The sequence below is a fragment of the Hesperophylax consimilis genome, chromosome 31, assembly GCF_061612785.1.
Source record: "Hesperophylax consimilis isolate HC1 chromosome 31, BYU_Hcon_1.0, whole genome shotgun sequence".
NCBI classification, from domain to species: Eukaryota; Metazoa; Arthropoda; class Insecta; order Trichoptera; family Limnephilidae; genus Hesperophylax; species Hesperophylax consimilis.
In genome coordinates, this window is record NC_142866.1 from 2,708,997 (window position 1) to 2,727,896 (window position 18,900).

The 18,900-nt window shown below is 33.1% G+C and overlaps 1 pseudogene; it reads right to left on the minus strand.

The window, feature by feature from the left end:
• Nucleotides 1–8,139: 8,139 nt before the first annotated feature.
• On the minus strand, nt 8,140–18,352 carry LOC149409343 (chymotrypsin-2 pseudogene; annotated as a pseudogene).
• Nucleotides 18,353–18,900: the final 548 nt, after the last annotated feature.

Consider the following 18,900-nt stretch of genomic DNA (forward strand, 5'->3'; position numbering starts at 1 on the left):
TGTAAGTTTTTGCTGGTATGATTCCTCTACTGAGTTCTATGACTAGCTACAAGAAACCGGAAACTTTCCAACTGACAATTGCATTCTTCAAAACTGTCTTTTATAAAAACTGTTTTTGGTGCAATGTTCAGAGGGCGTAAAAATTTTGAAATTCACAAATCCGAAACAAGCGTCTAAGTACCGTATTCATTAAACACAAAAAATATATTAAAATGTGGTATTACTTTGGCCTACAAATATATCCAATAAATCAGGTCCTGACAAACATACAGAAAGAAAAAAACGTTTATTATTACAAAAAAAGGGTTCGGAGCTTTGATATTATTCATTGGTTGCGGTAAATTCTCAAACTAGAATGTAAAAAGACTTCCCATGATACTTTTACGAGTTGTGGAAAGATGGCGTTAGTAATACTTCGAGGAAATATTTAAATATATCATTTTATATTGTAATTCCTACATATTTAGGATACAACCTCTTCAAGGTATAAATATTAAAATTATTTATCTCCATAAACATCTTAAAGATCGTCCGTAAATGAAAAAAAATACTAAATAAGAAATACTCCTCGCCTCAACTCAGTAGAAAAATCATATTAAATTGTATTGTATTGTATTGCATTATAATTGTAATTGTACGTCAAAAATATTTATGGTTCAACTGATAAGCCCAAAGCTATTTGAAAAAACATATAAAATTCAATTTATTAGGTAGATAGAATAGTAAATTGACCATATTTTGTAGTAATAAAAATGCCTGTTTTGAAAAACAAAAAAGGCAGCAGACGTAAAAGCCAAAATTCTTGTCAGCTTATAGTATTCATATCTCGTATGTTGTTTTTTGACCTAGTAAAAATAAAAATACGTATTGATTTTGAGGATTGGTCAACAAAATAGATGTTTAAAAAGATTACTGGGCCGTTTTGTTCAACCATGGAAAAGTAAATCAATGAACTAACGCCATCTGTGACGTTTCAAAATAAGTGTACAAGCAAAACAGATTTATCGATGATTTTTCTTTTGACTAACTAACTAACTAACCATCACGCCGTTTCCCCGCAGGGGTAGGCAGAGAGGACGGACCGCCAAACAACTCGGTCTTGGCACACACTGTAATAAAGGCATTCACAAAGTAATAACATTTTATTAATGAAGAAAATATTAGCGATTCTGAAATGAAAATTTTAAACATATTTTCTAAGAGTAATTAAAAAAAACACGCAGTGAAAATAAAACAAATTTTGCAAAAGTTTATAACATAAATTTGTCAAATTTTCTTTAAATAATTTCTGTTTTTGTGTGGGAGAAACTAAGTTATTTCTTCGTGAAAACTTTATTTAAGTGATTATAATAGATGTGTTAGTATAATTGGCAGCAGCGGTGCACAGTGGTTGTAGCTGAAGGACCAGTGTTTGGCGAGAAGCTGGGGAGGGGACTGGGCCGGGGGATGGCTGCAGCCACTACCATCCCGGGGTGGAGGTGCAGTTGCACTAGACGTGTGCTGGGATGCCTTGTTGGATTTCATTAATTTAAAATGCAACATTTCGTTGAGCGAATTAATTGTGTATCGTGTTGAAAGAAAAATGAGTTGTTGTCATTTTAATTACTGCCTTACCTTACATTTTACAGCCCTGCGCATAGTTGGGGAGATAATAATGTAATAGTAACAATATTCATTGAATTTCTTATACCTAATAGCACAACTACCATTTACATACAATATGAGTTATTGACTACGCTACTACAAAGAATAAAGAAAGAAAGAAGAAAAAAATACGATCGGTTACATAAATAACAAAAACCAAATCATATAAAATAAACACTAGTACGAAGTAAATGAAATCAATGAAAAAGAAAAAAAAACTGTTACGCAGTTCCTCGTTAAAATATACACTGCTAAAGTGTTTAATAAGTACAGCTTTATATGTAGGAATATTGGAAACATCAGCTGTATTAACGAGGGAGCTTCCAAAGCTGTGTAATCTATTTGTAACAGAATTGTAGCCTGAAACCTTATTATGATTTTCTCAATAATACAGACCAGGGAACCTTGTTCTGAAAGGTAGGGAACATGAAAGTTAATCAAATGGATATAAATGCAACACATGTCATAGAAATTACATGTAGCATTATTTTCAAAAAAATGAGATTTTCAAAGACCTTTAAGGAAAGCCGAACGAAAAAATTATGAAATGTCAATGAGGAAATAGATTTAACTTTTCAGTCTCTCCTCACTGACATCAAATTTATCAATATCAGAATATACATATTTGCTTCAGAAGCAAAACTAGCATCCCTACTATCTGTAAAATGTTAACTCTACATGATTTAAAAAACTTTAAGGCCTATAATGATTTTCAGCTTTCTATTGCATATATGGTTTGTTGCGTTCTCCAGTGCTACGGCAGCGTCGGTGGTGCCTCCAACTACTTACTCCCTTGCGTGTTCTTCCGCTTCAGAAAACAAAATTAGCGTTTTTTACAGTTTGGCCAGTTTTGCGCCGCATGGATTTCCTGAAAATCTTAATGCAAAAACACGAATTTTCGAAAAAAATTGTCTTCAACTAAAACAACACAAATAATGCTATTTTTTAAAATATTGGCAATCTATTACACCTAAAAGCCACGAGCCGCCACTGCATATAAACCTTACCTAACCCAACCCAACGTAACATATTGAATCAAGTTTTTTTCACTTTTCAAGGATTTATATCTTCTAAAGTGTGCTGAATTGCCACTGTTTTGAAATGTCCAGTCACCCATAAATACACTACGCATAACATGGAATTTATGTTGCTCAAAAACTCAGCTACATAATCCAGTTCAATAAAAGCCTTCTTCAGAATTTATAAATTAATATTGTTAGGAGTAATTTCATTCATTCACATTAATTCAACAGAGAGAAATATATTTTTTAATAAATACGTATATTTTTTATTCAACATCTAGCGGTGAAATATTGGACAATTGTCTTCTATTCAAGTGTTCATATTTTGCTAATCTTACGTAGTACACAATTATTGTAAATGATAAATTATAAACAGCTTTTTTTCTTATTCATTAATAATAATTGGAAATTCTCTTTACTTATACGAAAAGTGATTTATTTATTTGTTATCACGATAAATAGTTGAACAAACGATTTTAATAGAATCTTTCGATCAGTCAGCAAAGTTCGTTGAACAATTCTATAAGTTTTGGTAGGTTATTTATTAGTGTATTTATTTAAAATATTTTCTCGCCTATGGAAAAGCCTCAAACGCTCTCCCAAAGATGTCAGCAATATCGTAAAAAAACTAAACTTTCACATTTTTTAATTTTCGTTTTTTTGGAATATCCTTAACAATTGTGTTGTTTCCTACATTAGGTACGTTACAGAGTGGTATATACTGTCAGTATCACCTTGGTGAAAGACCACAATTCAGAATTGAATGAATGAGACCTTGCTTGAAATGGCCTTATCATTGTTTGGTGACCAGATCTGAGTATCCAGGTAATACCCCTCCCTTATCATCTTGCCTTACAATACGCCCCAATAAGTGGGGATGATATTTCAGGTCAGAGACCATCCCATGAGCGATCTCGTTTTCAACTTTCTCGGCGAAACTCGGCGGAGGCAGAAAAGCTGAGCAGAAGTGAATTGGCGGTTCCACCTCTCCCACTTCGGTAAAGTCGAAACTAGTCCGAAATGGGATTCTTGAGACAATAGCTTATACACGGTGTCCGGAAACTCGTAGTACAAGCGGGAAACTGGAGAATCTACACCACATGGGGAACCCAAAAAAACAAAAAGTTTTTTGATTTGAGCATTTTCAAAAAAAAAAAAAACCAAAAAAAAATTTTTTTCGGCTATTTTAGGGTCAAAGTTTTTTGTGGTGTTTAGGGTTGAATAACAGATGTTTTAACCCTGCAGAGCAGAAATATTTTATGATTACACCGGGTTAAATGAAGGGTGATTTCAAAATAATGCTTCAAATCCGAGTTTCTTCATTTGTTTTACTTTCAAATAGTTTTAATTAGTTGGGTACTTTGATCTTCAGTAATAATTTATAAGAATTTGATTAAAAAAAAATCAACTTCAAACTCGATTTACTCGATAACGAAAGCTCAAATTAAAAAAAAATATACTACAAAATCGACTCCAAATGTGATGTAGATTCACCAGTTTCCCGCTTGTACTACGAGTTTCCGGACACCCTGTATATATACCTTTTCTATAGATCTTCTTCTAGGTATATACCTATAGAGGTACGCCACTACTTGACTTGAACTTTATTCTAGAATTTTCCTAACAAGCTTCTAGGATTTTCTTTTATTTTTTAATATTTGTTTCTTTAGCAACTGGAATGTTCGAGAATGTTTTATTTTCCACCTAGATAAGCGACAACGTGAACGAAATGGTCAGTACATTACCAGCAACCGCGACATCGAATTATTTTGCCTACGTGACGCGCTTCGGAACATTCTCAAACCTTCCTTTCGTAAATCATTTTGTTGTATTTTCTACGTTTATTTATTGTTTTCGGATGAATTATTAAAAAACCACTTCAGCCAATTTTCATAGTTATTTATTAATAAAAAGAATACCGAACATAACTACTTACCTTTTCTATAAATCATGCTAACCCATTGGTCGGATTTTGCACCAGTGTTCTAAAATTAATTATGAAACACCATAATGTTATAGAATTTCCTTCTTCTGGCGCTAGTACAATTAGATAGAGTATTTATTGATGTATTTGTAAATATATATATGTCATTAAGACAGTAGTTAAAGGCCTCAGTCGTAAGTCACAAGATATAAGTATTAGATGTAAGTCACTAGCTTTAAGTCAGTAGTTATGAGCCTTAGTCATAAGTCACTCGAAATAAGTCATAGATGTAAGTCACTAGAATTATGAATTCTAGTTGTAAGCCGTCTGTATTTATTATTTAATGAATATATTTGTACAGCGCCCTTGAGGGGATTTTTCACGAAAACGGCGCATTATAAATTAAATTAGCCCAATATTATTATTATTAAAATAAAGCCAGAATCTAAACGAAGTAAGCGAAGCAGCCCTGGTGTATTGGACAGGCCTGCGGTTGAATTTGTCTTATCAAATCTCTAAAATAATGTGAGAAGGTGGCCCGGAAATCCAATATTGTATATTATTTATTATTATTATTTATTTATTAACGCCCTATTGGGCTTTTACATAGTAAGTTGACAGTATATGTATATAAGTGTAACATGTACATGGATAAAATAGCTAAATATAATTTACTCATAAGGTAATTATAAAATAATATGGTAAAGTAAATCAAAGTATGAAGGCTTGACCTTTTTTTTTAAAGCTAATAAATACTACAAGTTAATACTTAGCAAAAAGGTCTAAAATTAGTTGCCTTTTGAAACTCTCAAAGTTATTAACACCAAATATGTCGATAAGTTTACAATATTTGTTTGCAAGGTGATGAATTCTTGGAATTGGTGAGTACAAAGAGTAGTTAGTATTGAGGTTATTGTTACATTTAAAAGTGTCTATGCTTCGAGTTTGTCTGGCAGGTACATTCATATAAATTAATTCCAATAATTCAGGGCCTATGTATGCCTATTCATTTTATGTATGCCTATCTTGAAGGAATCGAGTTTTTATACGGACAAAACTATTTATTCATATTCATATTGCGTAATGGGCGCAAACAAATAATTCGTTTTGATATCGCTCACATTTTAATTATTTCCGTAGAACATATAACTACAATCTCAGATGTTTCTAGAGGGATCCCCATGGGTGTAAGTTATTTAAATTTTAGATTAATAAAAAATGGACCTTTTCATTAAAATATTGTATGTAAAATGGTTTGAACATTTCATAAAACGCTTTTAATCTATAACATTAGCGGTAAGCACCAGATTTTATTATTCTAGACGATGAACTACTTACTTACCATTATACAATATACGCTGTGTGTACAGCACTGGAACGTGAAGAATTTTCAAGCTGCGTAAATTTATACTCGTTTTACTAGTCCCTCATCGTACTAGTATCTTCTGTCTTTTTCGTTTTTATATAAGCCATGTGAGAAGGTAAAGGACGTCTAGAATTGTCGACAGCGTACGTACGAGTTCACGATGATACTAGTATAATAAAGTCTTTCTACTGGGAAAATGTTATTACATGAATAAGCACAATGCTGTTTTGTTTGGTTCGTGAATAGTGGTAACGCTTTTGATTTCAGCTTTACGGAAACGGGAGAAACGCGTGGTGGGCAGAAGAGAATTAACACAAATGGTTTCATCTCTTCTAATTTTTTTTTAAATTTCACCTCCAACTCTAGTTCCTAACAGCGTTCTCGGATTGCCTTGAGATCATCGTCCCGTGATTAGACCCGTGTAATTGGGCTGCATCCATATATGTCAGTGTGTGTTTAAGTTCATAAATGTAATTTCGGAAAAGAACGGCGTAGACTGGATGATGGACTCCTTCAGACCAATGGTCGACACCATAGTGGAGGAATTAATCCATAACGAATCCTCCAGTTCGATTGCTCGACACTATGGCGGTGGAGATAATCGATGGTGAACCCACCAGGCCGGGTGCTACTCACTGGTGGGAAGCCAGCGGGTCTTCCTAATCCTCCAGTGAGATGGTGTTTGGTCTTCGACGCCATGCTAGATGAAAGGTCGGAGTTGCGGTGGACCTTGATGACTCTATCTTTGTACATATGTTGGGCGCGCGTTCGGCGTGTTTCTCGACTATTCATCTGTGCCGAAGGGATTAATAATGCTAGTTTCTTGGAGTAGGTACGATTTCTGTATTTGAAATATGTATTTCTTTTGTTTAAATTTTAGATAGATATAGTATTTTTTTGAGGATAACGGTGTTCATTCGAACGATAAATTACTAATCGTCTCCTAAATAGAAAATAAAAGACGATAATGCTGAGGCAAATATTTTTTAATAAATTCAGTTCGCAAACACTACAATTATACTATTACACGATTTTTCACGGATTTGCCCTAAATAAATTGAAAATATTCCATAAATTTAAAATTTCCTTTATTATTTGTTTCCACGACCAAATAACTTTTTATTTTAGACCGCATACGAGTATATATATTGGTTCCATCAGACAAATCCAGCACATCCCGCTGAGCAGCTCCCAACTAGCAAAAGGCCAAAATATAGTGTAGCCTTCCCATTTAGCTAGTTCTCGCGGATCAGCGCTTTATGCAGGCGTCGGTTGAAGGTAACCAATGATTCATAATAACAAAAATCTGCAAGTGGGTCAAACGTTATATTATTTTATCCATTATGCCAAACCACATTCAGGTACCTACAAGCAATGCGGATAAAGGTTATTTTAAAATGGAACAATTTTCACACGAGTAAATTTGGCTGTTGCGAATACAATATTTCTTTTAATAGAGAAAATCAAAAACAACATACTGAAATGAAATATTTTATTTAGTTAAAATTAATATATTAAAATGTACATTTTTTTAATTATTTAGTAGGTTTAAAGTTTAATTGAGAATAAAATTAATTTAAGTGAATCAAACATAACAGTTTTTTCGGAATCATGGTTTTAATCAAAATAATGCTTTAAAATCCTCTGCAGTTAGACACATAGACGATGTGAATAGTGCAATGTTAAAAAAAATAAACTTAAGAAAACAATGAACTTTTCTTAAAGAAAACTAAATTTAAAGAATGTAGCTACTTAGAAAACCACGACTTCGTATGCCTGGTAGGGTATGTGAAACGCACTTTGACATTGATCCGGCTAAGGTATGCTTCCGAGGCCAGCATGGCTAGAACTGAGGATGGTTGTTTCAGAGAATTTGAACAATTCTTCAAAATTCACAGTTAATTTTCAAGTTCTGTGAAAGTCCAATTGAAGTTTTGTTATTATATCAACATTAGCCAGTTGCTTCACAGAACTGACATCAAGCGTACTTAGCCAAATTTCAATCGTTCTGACGGGCTTTGAAAAATGCAAACATTATTACATTATTAAACTATTTTAACTATGAAATTGATATTTGTGAAAAAAATAAGAAAAATACTGGTATTAAAAGAAGGTGAACAATAATATACATATATTTTATAAATTGACTGCAATTTCTTATTGGAGAGTTTAACAAGAAAGCACTATTTGTGTGATTCGATCCAGTCGATGAAAGAAGTAATCCTGGAGAAGACCCCTGGGAGGGAAGCCGAGGCGCAAGGCTTCTCACTCCAGGATACTATGCCCACTTGGTAGCCGTCCACCAGAAGTGGGCCGCCGGAGTCACCCTGCAAAAAAAGATAACAATAATTATAAAATTATTGGTAGATTAAATTAGAACGTGGGACAAATTTATATGCATAAACCCTTCACCATTATATTAAACTCATCGTCAAAAGAAAATTCAAAGAAAGGTAAATTTTAATTTTGAGAAAAAATATTTCTTTTGATTAATTTATATCACGCCTATTAAGGCTTTTACATACATATATATAAAAATATTTACGAAATTATAAACGAAAATAGTGCAGGAAACGACTATTTAAAACAATTGCAAAAAATGTCCAAATTTCACTGAACTTGATCTACACAGTATATTGGCACAAAACATAAATAATCCAAAATATTTTTGTTCTGTTTCAGTTGACAAAATTATTATGTGTTAGTCAAATTAAATACCTTTATTAAAATCTTCCACTACTTGATGAAAAAAACTTCAATAGGGTATGCTTATATATTGAAATTGATGTACTAAATATATCAACAACATCGAAGTATTTGTTTCCTAGCTGTTGAATCCGTCGCATAGGAGTGTGATATTGGGACGTTGATATAGAATTGCTACAATAATATGGATAATAATAATAATATAATAATGATAATAATACTGTTTTGTGATTTAATTTGTTAAAGATTATAATAAAATAAGTTTCACAGAAACAATTCAATCAATATAAATATTTTGTATAAATTTTTAAAAGTTGTTTTCTAAATTATATAATGTTTTTGTATTTGTATGTATAGCAAAAACCTATTGGGTAGGTTAAAAACAATTTAAAATGTTTCATTTTACAGCATCCGCGAAAGTTTTGTTTTTAAAATTGTGTTTTTTGACAATTTAAATAATATATTTTTTTGTATTTATTTTGGCATTCACTATGTAACAATTTCTAGACATTTTTTGTTTTTAATGAGTTTTATTATTCACAATGTACATTTGTCACATTTCTAGTTTTATTATTCACAATGTACATTTCTTAAATAATATACTCCCAATATCGCCCTGGTATAAGAAAACCTTTTTCCCACTACCTTCAAACTCAACAACTTACCCCGATGGGGAATTCTCGTATCATAGTCTCACTGGCTCCACACGATTGGGAGCGGTTAGGACACTTGTGCGGTATTCAAATAAAAAAATAAGAAGATATATCTTACAATAAAAGATATAAATTTGTTTTAGACAACTTTAATTTTAATTGTACTCTACCGGTTTCGGAAGCACCCTTCCCTCGTCAGGAGAATATTAAAACTAACCTATGACACAAATTGTTGACAGATATATACACAAAAAATAGAATTTAGGTAGTTTTAATATTCTCCTGACGAAGGAAGGGTGCTTCCGAAACCGGTAGAGTACAATTAAAATTAAAGTGGTCTAAAACAAATTTATATCTTTTATTGTAAATTATGACGAGCCACAAAGTAAATGCTTATTACAAATATATAGAAGATATATCGTTTACTATTACAGATTTTTTCATACCTATCATAATATCTTAAATCTAGTCTTCCATAAATATGTTTCTTGTCTTACTATAAACTAGCCACAGGTGCATAGTAAAAAAAATTTCTAATTCATTTTTACGATGATTTTTCTATTAAAATTTCGCTTTTAAATAATTAGGATTTTTTTGTGATAATATTTTACTCAGATACTGAATAAGAGTTCGTTTAATATAATCTTTGGGTTTGAGAATTAGATTATGTTCTGTGACCGTAAGATCTTCGAGATTTAAAGCCACCTACCGGGATAATATTTTGCAATGTCTGGCGTATTCCATAATCCACCTCAGGCAATAAGAATCTTCGATTCTTGGCTTTGATTGATTTTATCTTATCCGGATTAAAAATGACCTAGAAACAAGTAGCTTCGTCAAATCCAAGATAAGATCCAAAATATTTCTAAATTCGCTTTTAAGGAGTCATGCTTTTTCTATTATCAACAAAATCAAATGAATTTCTTTAAGAACTCAATCCAGGTTTATTATTTTTGTTAACATAAAAATCTCTAATCATTTTTCAAAACAGATATTTAGTCACGATTAATTCAGCTTTTAAATTAATTAAAATATTGAAGGCAATATTAGTGATTTCTAAACGAAAATCTGAAACAGAAAGATCAGAAAAGGAAACGTCCCAGATGTGACCGTTTCACTAATATTGCCTTCAATATTTAAATATTATAATTTGAGGTTTTACTCAATAAAGTTATTCCGAAAAATAAAAATTTAAATTAATTGATTAAATTAACCGTTATTAAATAAATATTTTTTATTTTATGTTATAACATTTATACTCTAAATTAATAGAACAAAAATTACCTCCCATTCATACGATGAAGATACATGCGATTGACATTATGAATTTTTTTCAGCAACTTTTTATTTGTATTTTTGAAAGTTTAAAAAAAATTTGTCTTTCAGTTTACATTTTTTTAGGACTAGGCCGCCATTTCGAAAAGCAATATTATGGCACCATCTTTGTTTTTCCTGCTGAAGATGAGCGTTATGATTTTATTTATTTTATTATGAAACCACAAATATAGTTGTAGTGTAAATCAATAAACCTTTTGTAAATTTCTTGAAAGCTTGGGAATTTTACAATTCATCCACTAGTGGCCTAAAGTATTTAAAAAAAAGTAATTGTACTTACGTGTTCCTCCATTATCTATGTCTATGAAGAAGCGTTTGTTTTTATGTTAAGTGTAATAATCAATGTTGGATACCCAATAATTCCTGAGAATGTTGTCATATTCTCTCACGTCGCTGGTTTCAACTCTCTCCAAATACAGGAAATTTGATAATGCTTGGCTAAGACTTACGTTCCATTTTTCTTTACATCCTTCTGCCTCAGATTGGAATACACGAGCATATAAGAAAATGAGTATTTCATAAAGTTTTCGTTGGTGAGCGCAACGTTTGATTTCAATGTTATATTGAAGATTTCACGGATTAATTGAAAATCACTGATGTTGATTGTTTGAGGTTTAGGTACATTTCACTGACTTTTGTCTGGTTCAGTCACGCCGGCGCAGCACAGATTAGACATCACGGGCATGACGCAAATCAGGGATCTCCAAACTTTTCAGCCGGAGGGCCACATTGACTACTCCAGTGAGTTCGGAGGGCCAAAACCGTTTTAATTTCTAGACACCCATATTTTCTGTCCTAGGGAGGGGGGGGGGTAGACAATAGAATTTTCAGAGGGATGAAAATATAGCTTTAGATAACGTAGCTTTGAAGATAATTTTTGATACTCGTTTCTCAGACCTTGATATCATTGCGAATCAAATAAAGATTTTTCAAAAAAATCCTCTTGATGTATTCGCGCGATACTTGTGGACGCAATGTATTGGTGCCAAGTACCTCGCCAACGAGCATATTTATTTAAAAAATTCGCGGAGTTTTCGCCCCTTCTGAGCAAGGTCTTAGCCATTAGCTGTCGCGGGTCCTTGATGACACTGGTCATAAGATGTCGCGGGCCGGATGGAAGACACTGGCGGGCCGGATACGGCCCGCGGGCCGTAGTTTGGAGACCCCTGACGTAAATGATTGATTTAAAATTTCATTAATTGATTGAAGCGAACAATCAACACTGACGATTATGTTAATTTTAAGAAGATTGCAATGATTGTTTGAAGTTAAGTCACATTTTTTATGACAAGTTGTGAGGCGGGTTAAGGTTACGATTGAATAAAGCTATTTATTAATGCAAGTCTTGAAGAGGCCTACATTATATGAAGAAAGAAAACATTAGTTTCACGCACGTGCAACGGTGTACCGGGATCAATGCTGCTAGCTCCTTAGAGCAGGCGCCAATAAAATACCGATAAAACAGACACAATATACCCACATTACATCTGTGAAATAGAGATGGCAATCGATCAGTTAACAATGCATTGTCAATCAGACGGACCGCCCTTTGCATGGGCATCAAGTATTGTAAGGTTCCAGCACAGAGGTGGCTCCTAAATTTAATTGTTGAGATGATGACTGTTCAGTGGATGAGATAGCATCGCATATAGGTCCTACCCATGCATCCTGAGTTCATTTACTCGGCTGGCTAAGTCCTCCATCACGACACAAGAAACATTTTCCGCTTACTCTGGTGGTAGGAGATTTAAAATATTTTAAGGTTATTCGTAACCCAGGAATGTTTGTCTCCGTTTCTGAGTCTCTCCGTTATCTCGAAAAATTGAGTTTTCCGCGTAATTTTTTCCCAGAAACTCTACTTTCTTTCGGGTCGAGTTCAACAGCCAAACATTGGGCTTACTCAGATGTGGAAAAGTAATTCTGCAGAAATTTCTCTTCATCGAACCAGCGAGCGACGAGAAAGAACGGCTACCGCTGGGGCAGACTTTGCTCTATTTAGAGTTTTTTTGGAATCTTTTGCACGTTTTCAGTATTGTGAAAGGTAATCCAATGAGCCATTTTATCCGGAGTGCATTATAAGCCATGTTTATGAGTCTGACTGCTTCAGCACAGTGATGGTCGAACCACGACATTGTACACGCTGTGGCGATTTTTACAGAGAAGGGAATGTAGAATTCCATCGCTTATGTGATTAACTTTCCCACCTCCCTCCTTTTCACAGATGGGTACTATGAGCTAAAACATACCGCACTCCAAGGAAGGCTGTCCCGTAGTGCCATATCTTCCTCTTTACATGCTTGTCAGGTTGACTGTTCATGGAGGATTGGACAAAGGTGGTAATCAGGCAGTGTTCAGAGGTCCTAAAGGCGCTGTACACTACACTCAATGGTATGAAACAGATCAAACAAGAGAATACGCAGATTCAATAAACTTCTCAGGGATAACCTCGGAATGCAATGGATGATAAACTACATAGATTGATTGAATGAATGATAGAGGAATTCGGTGAATGATAAACTACATAGATTGATTGAGACTTACATTGCACTGTCCTTTGCCTCCTTCTGTCAGACCGGCACAAATATTGGACTCCACGAGTCTGCCAGGATATGCGGCATCGCAGAAGTCTTCCGGAATGATTTCAATCTTAACCTTTTGGAGATTTGACTGCACAGATCCTTGAGTCTATAGAACAAAAATGGCCCACAAACATAAACATACTCAAAAACAGAGTGAGGAAACTAACAAATAACTTAACACATCTTTAGATGTCTCAGACACATCGTAAATAAAGATTTGCTCAGAATGAAGTACTTTACCTTATGCCAATCAATAATATTATATACCATTAGAGAATGAGGTAGAATTTTAAAAAACACACACAACTGCACAAACACAAACAACAATTCTATTTAAAACATTTATTTATTTATTTATTAACGGACATCGTCCAAATTACAAAATAATAACACGAATAAAGTAAAATGAAAAATATAGGAGTAGACAAAGGTACATGAAAGCAAAGACATATGGTAGATATAATATTAGAAAATAAAGTGACAAGTCGAATCAAGTCAAGAATACGCCGTGGGTCAGGACCACAGGACACTTAACATTCCGTCACTTGTTTAGCGACTGGCAAAAATCATTTAGAGTTATCCCAAAAAAGTTAAGGTTTTGACGTGAGTTGACCAGTCTACACATTCTGAACAATGGTGAATAATATCCATAATTTGTCGAATGATGGTTGAGGAAGAGCAGTTCATTATTTCTGAGTCTTTGCGAGGGGATATTGAAGGGAATGAGTTGCAGTAGAGTAGGTGAATCAATAATACCATTTATAATTTTGAAGAAGCAAATGAAGTCATTTCTTTTCCGACGGACTTCCAAAGGAGAGAGGTTTAGAAAAAAATACATATTCATCAGAACTTCTGTTTAGACGTTTGTGTTCGAATATGGCGCGGATACCAAAATAATAACAATATAATATGTAGTTGAATGATTGAATATGATGAAATAAGTTATTTTATTTTTTATTTACTTATTCATGTAACATGTAAAATATAAGTTGACAATCAAAACTGCTTTCAAACGTGACTATATAAAAAACATGAGTAGAGAAATGTGTCATACGTAATTTAAATGAGACAACATAAAGGTAGACAAATTGTTTTATTTTTTTACTTTTCCAGAGATACATAACTCAGAAGGTAACGTAATGTAACAGTGTAGAAGAAAGGGCGTTGGTGGTTGTGGAGGGGAGAAGGGGGGGATTAAATAAATAATGTTTATACTATGGGTGTGGTATGGTAAAATATAGCAAATTATACCTTACTTGACCTATTTGCTACTATTTAAATGTTTGAATACTAATCAAATTGAAATGCCATCACAATATTGTTATGTAAATCAATCTGGTGCTTGGCTGAAATTATCCAATCTGGTCCTCAAACCTCTTCCTTTGTATCTAACCACTATGACTCGAAATTTGTTTGCCTTCTGGACGCAAAGTAAATAAGAAGAGGACAAAAAACAAAAGATGGAGTTCTAAAACAATATCTTTCAATGAACATTGAAACCTTTTTATTTGGTTAATGGGTGTGTATTTTCACAGCATTTAAGTGTTTACTGTAATGTTTTTTTTACATTTTTAAAATATTTTGGAATATACCTAATTTATCTTAAGTCCGTGTTAAAAATGGGTTTAAAATGAGTTAAAAAAATATTTATATCTCCGTTTACATAATGTAAATAATGGTGACCGGATAAATCATCAAAATGATAATTCATCACATCTTTTAAAAGTTGTATAAAGTCATGGAAAGTGATGAAACAAAAACTTTATTAAGTCGGTTAAGTAGGTTAGGTTAGGTTAGGTTTAATTTTTTTCATCGTTTTTAATGATGTATCACTTTTTAAAGGTATGTTGAATTGTCGATGTGTTGATTTATCATGGAACCGTAAATAATTAATGGTTGTTGACTTTGCGCAAAGAGCCAGAGATGGCTATTTTGTATTCGTACGCAAGTATTTTTAAAATTTCAATTTGTTCATATTGTGTTACTAAAAATATTTTTATGTATGATCGTAAGATACAACCCGAACTAAATACAATCTAGACAGTGTCTTAGAAAAACATATATTATTTTAATTTTAATGTGTGACACCTTTTTCTGCAGTTCTAGGATGAATATATTATTTATGGAATAACTTAATGAGTAAAACAAATTGCAGAGAAAATGAAGACAATATTGGTAGTTCTTATTCGAAGTATGATACAGTTAAATATGACCAGAGGAGACAGGGTCCCATTAGCTCAGTTGGTATAGCCGTGCCCCGGCAAGAAAAGGGTTCTAGGTTCAAGTCCTAGATGTGACCGTATCTTTTTCTTTTTCAAATTTTCGTTTAAGAATCGCTAATATTGTCTTCAATAATTCAATTTTACAATTTGAGGTTTTACTCCATTAAGTTATCCCAAAAATAAAATTATATATCTACTTACGTCTTAAGCAAAAGCTACCGTAAAGTAATTTATTTTTGGGGCATTGTGCCATGTTGCGCTACTTCCTTCTTTAGCCAACGTTTCGGAAAGTAAGGCTTAAAAAGAAGGTAGCGCAACACCGCATAATAACCAAAATAATAAATCACTACAATGATTTTGGCCGTGAAAATTTCAAATCAAAAGTTCCCTTGATCTAGTCTGGATTTTGATATAATATGTAGGTTTTAAAGCACTTACACATTCAAACCACCTAACGTAAAAGTTAGTAATAAGCATGTGAAAAAATATGTTTCTAATTGTTTCTAATTTGATAAATTAAATCAAATATTTCATCTGACACCATAATATTTATAAGAGGTAACTACTTAAATGCCTACCTACGGACAAAATAAACCGTATATTTTATATTAATTTTAAATTTAAAGTGAGAAATTATATAATTTCACATTTAAAAAAAAATCTTTACTGACCCTTTAAAACAGCCACCGTCATGAAACGGATTCTTTGAAAGAAATTAGTCTATTACCAGGAGTGAAGAAATGATATCTTCAAACCATTAAGCAACTCAACGAAGACTCAAAGTAATTTGATTATTAATGTATATAACGTGTTTGTTCATTCTTGACTGTTCGTAACGTTATATTCAGAGATGTGCTTTATTTCAAATAAATCCATTTCAAATGGAAATGCAAAATGCAAAATGGGTATTTTCCATTTTGCATTTTAAATGCTTTTCTAAAAACCATTTTGCATTTTGCATTTTAAATGCTTTTCTCAATGCATTTTCCATTTTAAATGCTTTTTTGCAACATTCTTCCTACTATCTCCACTCATCTTTTTTTCATAAGCCCCAAATATCAGTCGGTCCTTCAACCTCGCTATGAGAGATAATTTACATTTGTCAAGTTGCTCCCTGGAAGGAGCCCTGGCAATTTAGTGATACCATTACAAAAAATACTGATTCAAAAACTGAACATGGGGCCATGACGCTGTAATATTAACTGCTAAGTTTCTATGTTTTTACGTTGGCAACATTAGTCCAGCGCAAATTTTTTGTGGTTTCATAATCTGTAGTCGTGGTGTTTTTGGATTTACCATCATGTAATATATTTGTTCTACATTGATATCCATTATTAAACGACAAACATGTTCAGAAATTCTTTAATTATTTTATTGTTTGACCTGAGAAACCATTTTGCATTATCAATGCATTTTGAAAATAGGTATTTTGCATTTTGCATTTGAAATGCTTTTCTAAAAACCATTTGCATTTAGCATTTTCAAATGGAAAAATTTTGACCCATTTCCATTTTGCATTTCAAATGGTTTTGGGTACCCATTTTGCACATCTCTGGTTATATTATGCATCGCCTTTGAAACGCTTTGCCGTCTGGAAATGTTTGCTCGTGTGTATCAACTAAATAGCTTCAATTTCTCTCGGGTGCAATGTGAGCGGAACTGACAGTTCGCAAAGCCCGATGTGTAATGAGGAAGGGGTGGGTTCGGGGTTGAGACAGGGCCTGGGGAAAATGTATGTCGCTAGTAAAACCGTCGTAAAACGTCAAAACCATACGAAACAATGAAACCGCATTAGCAACGTCTGCTGATATTTGTAACTTGCGTGTTACTGGATGAAATAGGTGCTAGCTTTTATAGGAGAAACTCTCCAGATAAAATTACAATTTTTATAAATAACGTCAATTTTTTTAAATTTAAAAACACACAAAGATAAAATGTTTATATGTACAATAATAGTGAATTTAGGTTAAGTTACCGATTTCCGCCTCACGCCTAATACGCTTCTTTTTAAATACTCTGTTTCAACTTAATTACTTCACCAAACAACTATTTATGTCGGGGCAAATGGTACTCGTAAAAGATGCATTCAAGTTCCATTTTTATAAATCTAAATTTAGAATATCATGTGCGACTTCTATGATTTGTCTCTTTCTTACGCAAAACTGATTAAAATAATCCGACCTAAGAATCCAATAACCTTGCATGTGCAAGTTTTTCCATCTCCTCCGACATAAATAGTTTTTTTCTTGTAGTAATTAAGTTGAAATCAGGTGTATTGAGCGTGAGGTGGAATTCGGCAACTTTATCAGAATTTGTTGAAAAAATGCCTCAAACGTAAGTACATATTTCATAAAAAAGATCAGTAAGATCGAACAAAGAGGATTATCTGCGCTATAACAAAATTATCTGAAACCAACAATGATATTATTTAATATAGGAATATATTTTATTTTCGTTATCTTGAAACATAATATAAAAAACCTACTTATGTTTTGTAATCTTCTTACAGACTGCCCAAGAGTTTAAAATATATTCAACCGAAGTGTTTATTCACCGACACCTAAGACCTAGGTTTTGTTAAAAAATTAACACACTGCTTTCCCACGGAGATAATCAATGTATTTTCGTACTTCGATGTTGGTATCTTTTAAACAATATCCTGTCTCCTTACTCAGAGCAAGATGTTTTGACCATCGCACAAAAGATTCTGGATCTCCTGATACTCTAATCAAACCGAATGGTAGAGGAATTAGCATAAAATAAAATAGATATGGAAGAAAAAAATTCTTCGTTACTCACGTCGTTAAGTCCCCACCCGATGAGCACTGCCGGGGCCCATGCTCCCGCCACAAAGTCTCGCGAAGGGAGCTTCACTGGACGCGCGTTCTCTCCCAGGAACATCGGTGAAACAAGCTGAAACATTGACACGATCGTTCAAATGGGCACGGTCACATGGTGCCATTTGCCAACGCTGCTACATTGCCTCGACAAGTCACCACTAGGAATATTGAAACTGTGATATGAAATGTCCTTCGTGGCGACTGGCGATTTGAGATGTCAAGTAAAACTTGAGATAAGTCATCGTTTTAAATTGAAATCGCATCAACGAAGCTCAGACAAAATTCTTTCTTAAGGCGATGCCATACGTAGTAATGCAAAATCATGTGTTTTTGGTTTGAAAATTTGGTCACCTAGAAATGTTTCAGATGCTTTTATTAAATACTGCAAGTAGAATACATCTTGGCCTTTGAAATAATCGAGTATTTTTTAGATAAGTCTTTTAATAAGACCAGAAAAAAATAATGTATAAGGCATATGAAAACTGCTTTAAAGTTCAAAATCTCCTACTCCCGAACCCACTTTCGGTTATGATTTTAATGTGTAATGTGGCAAATTAAGTTATTTATAAAATGATCGGAAATAAAATAAATATTTATGCCTGAACATCC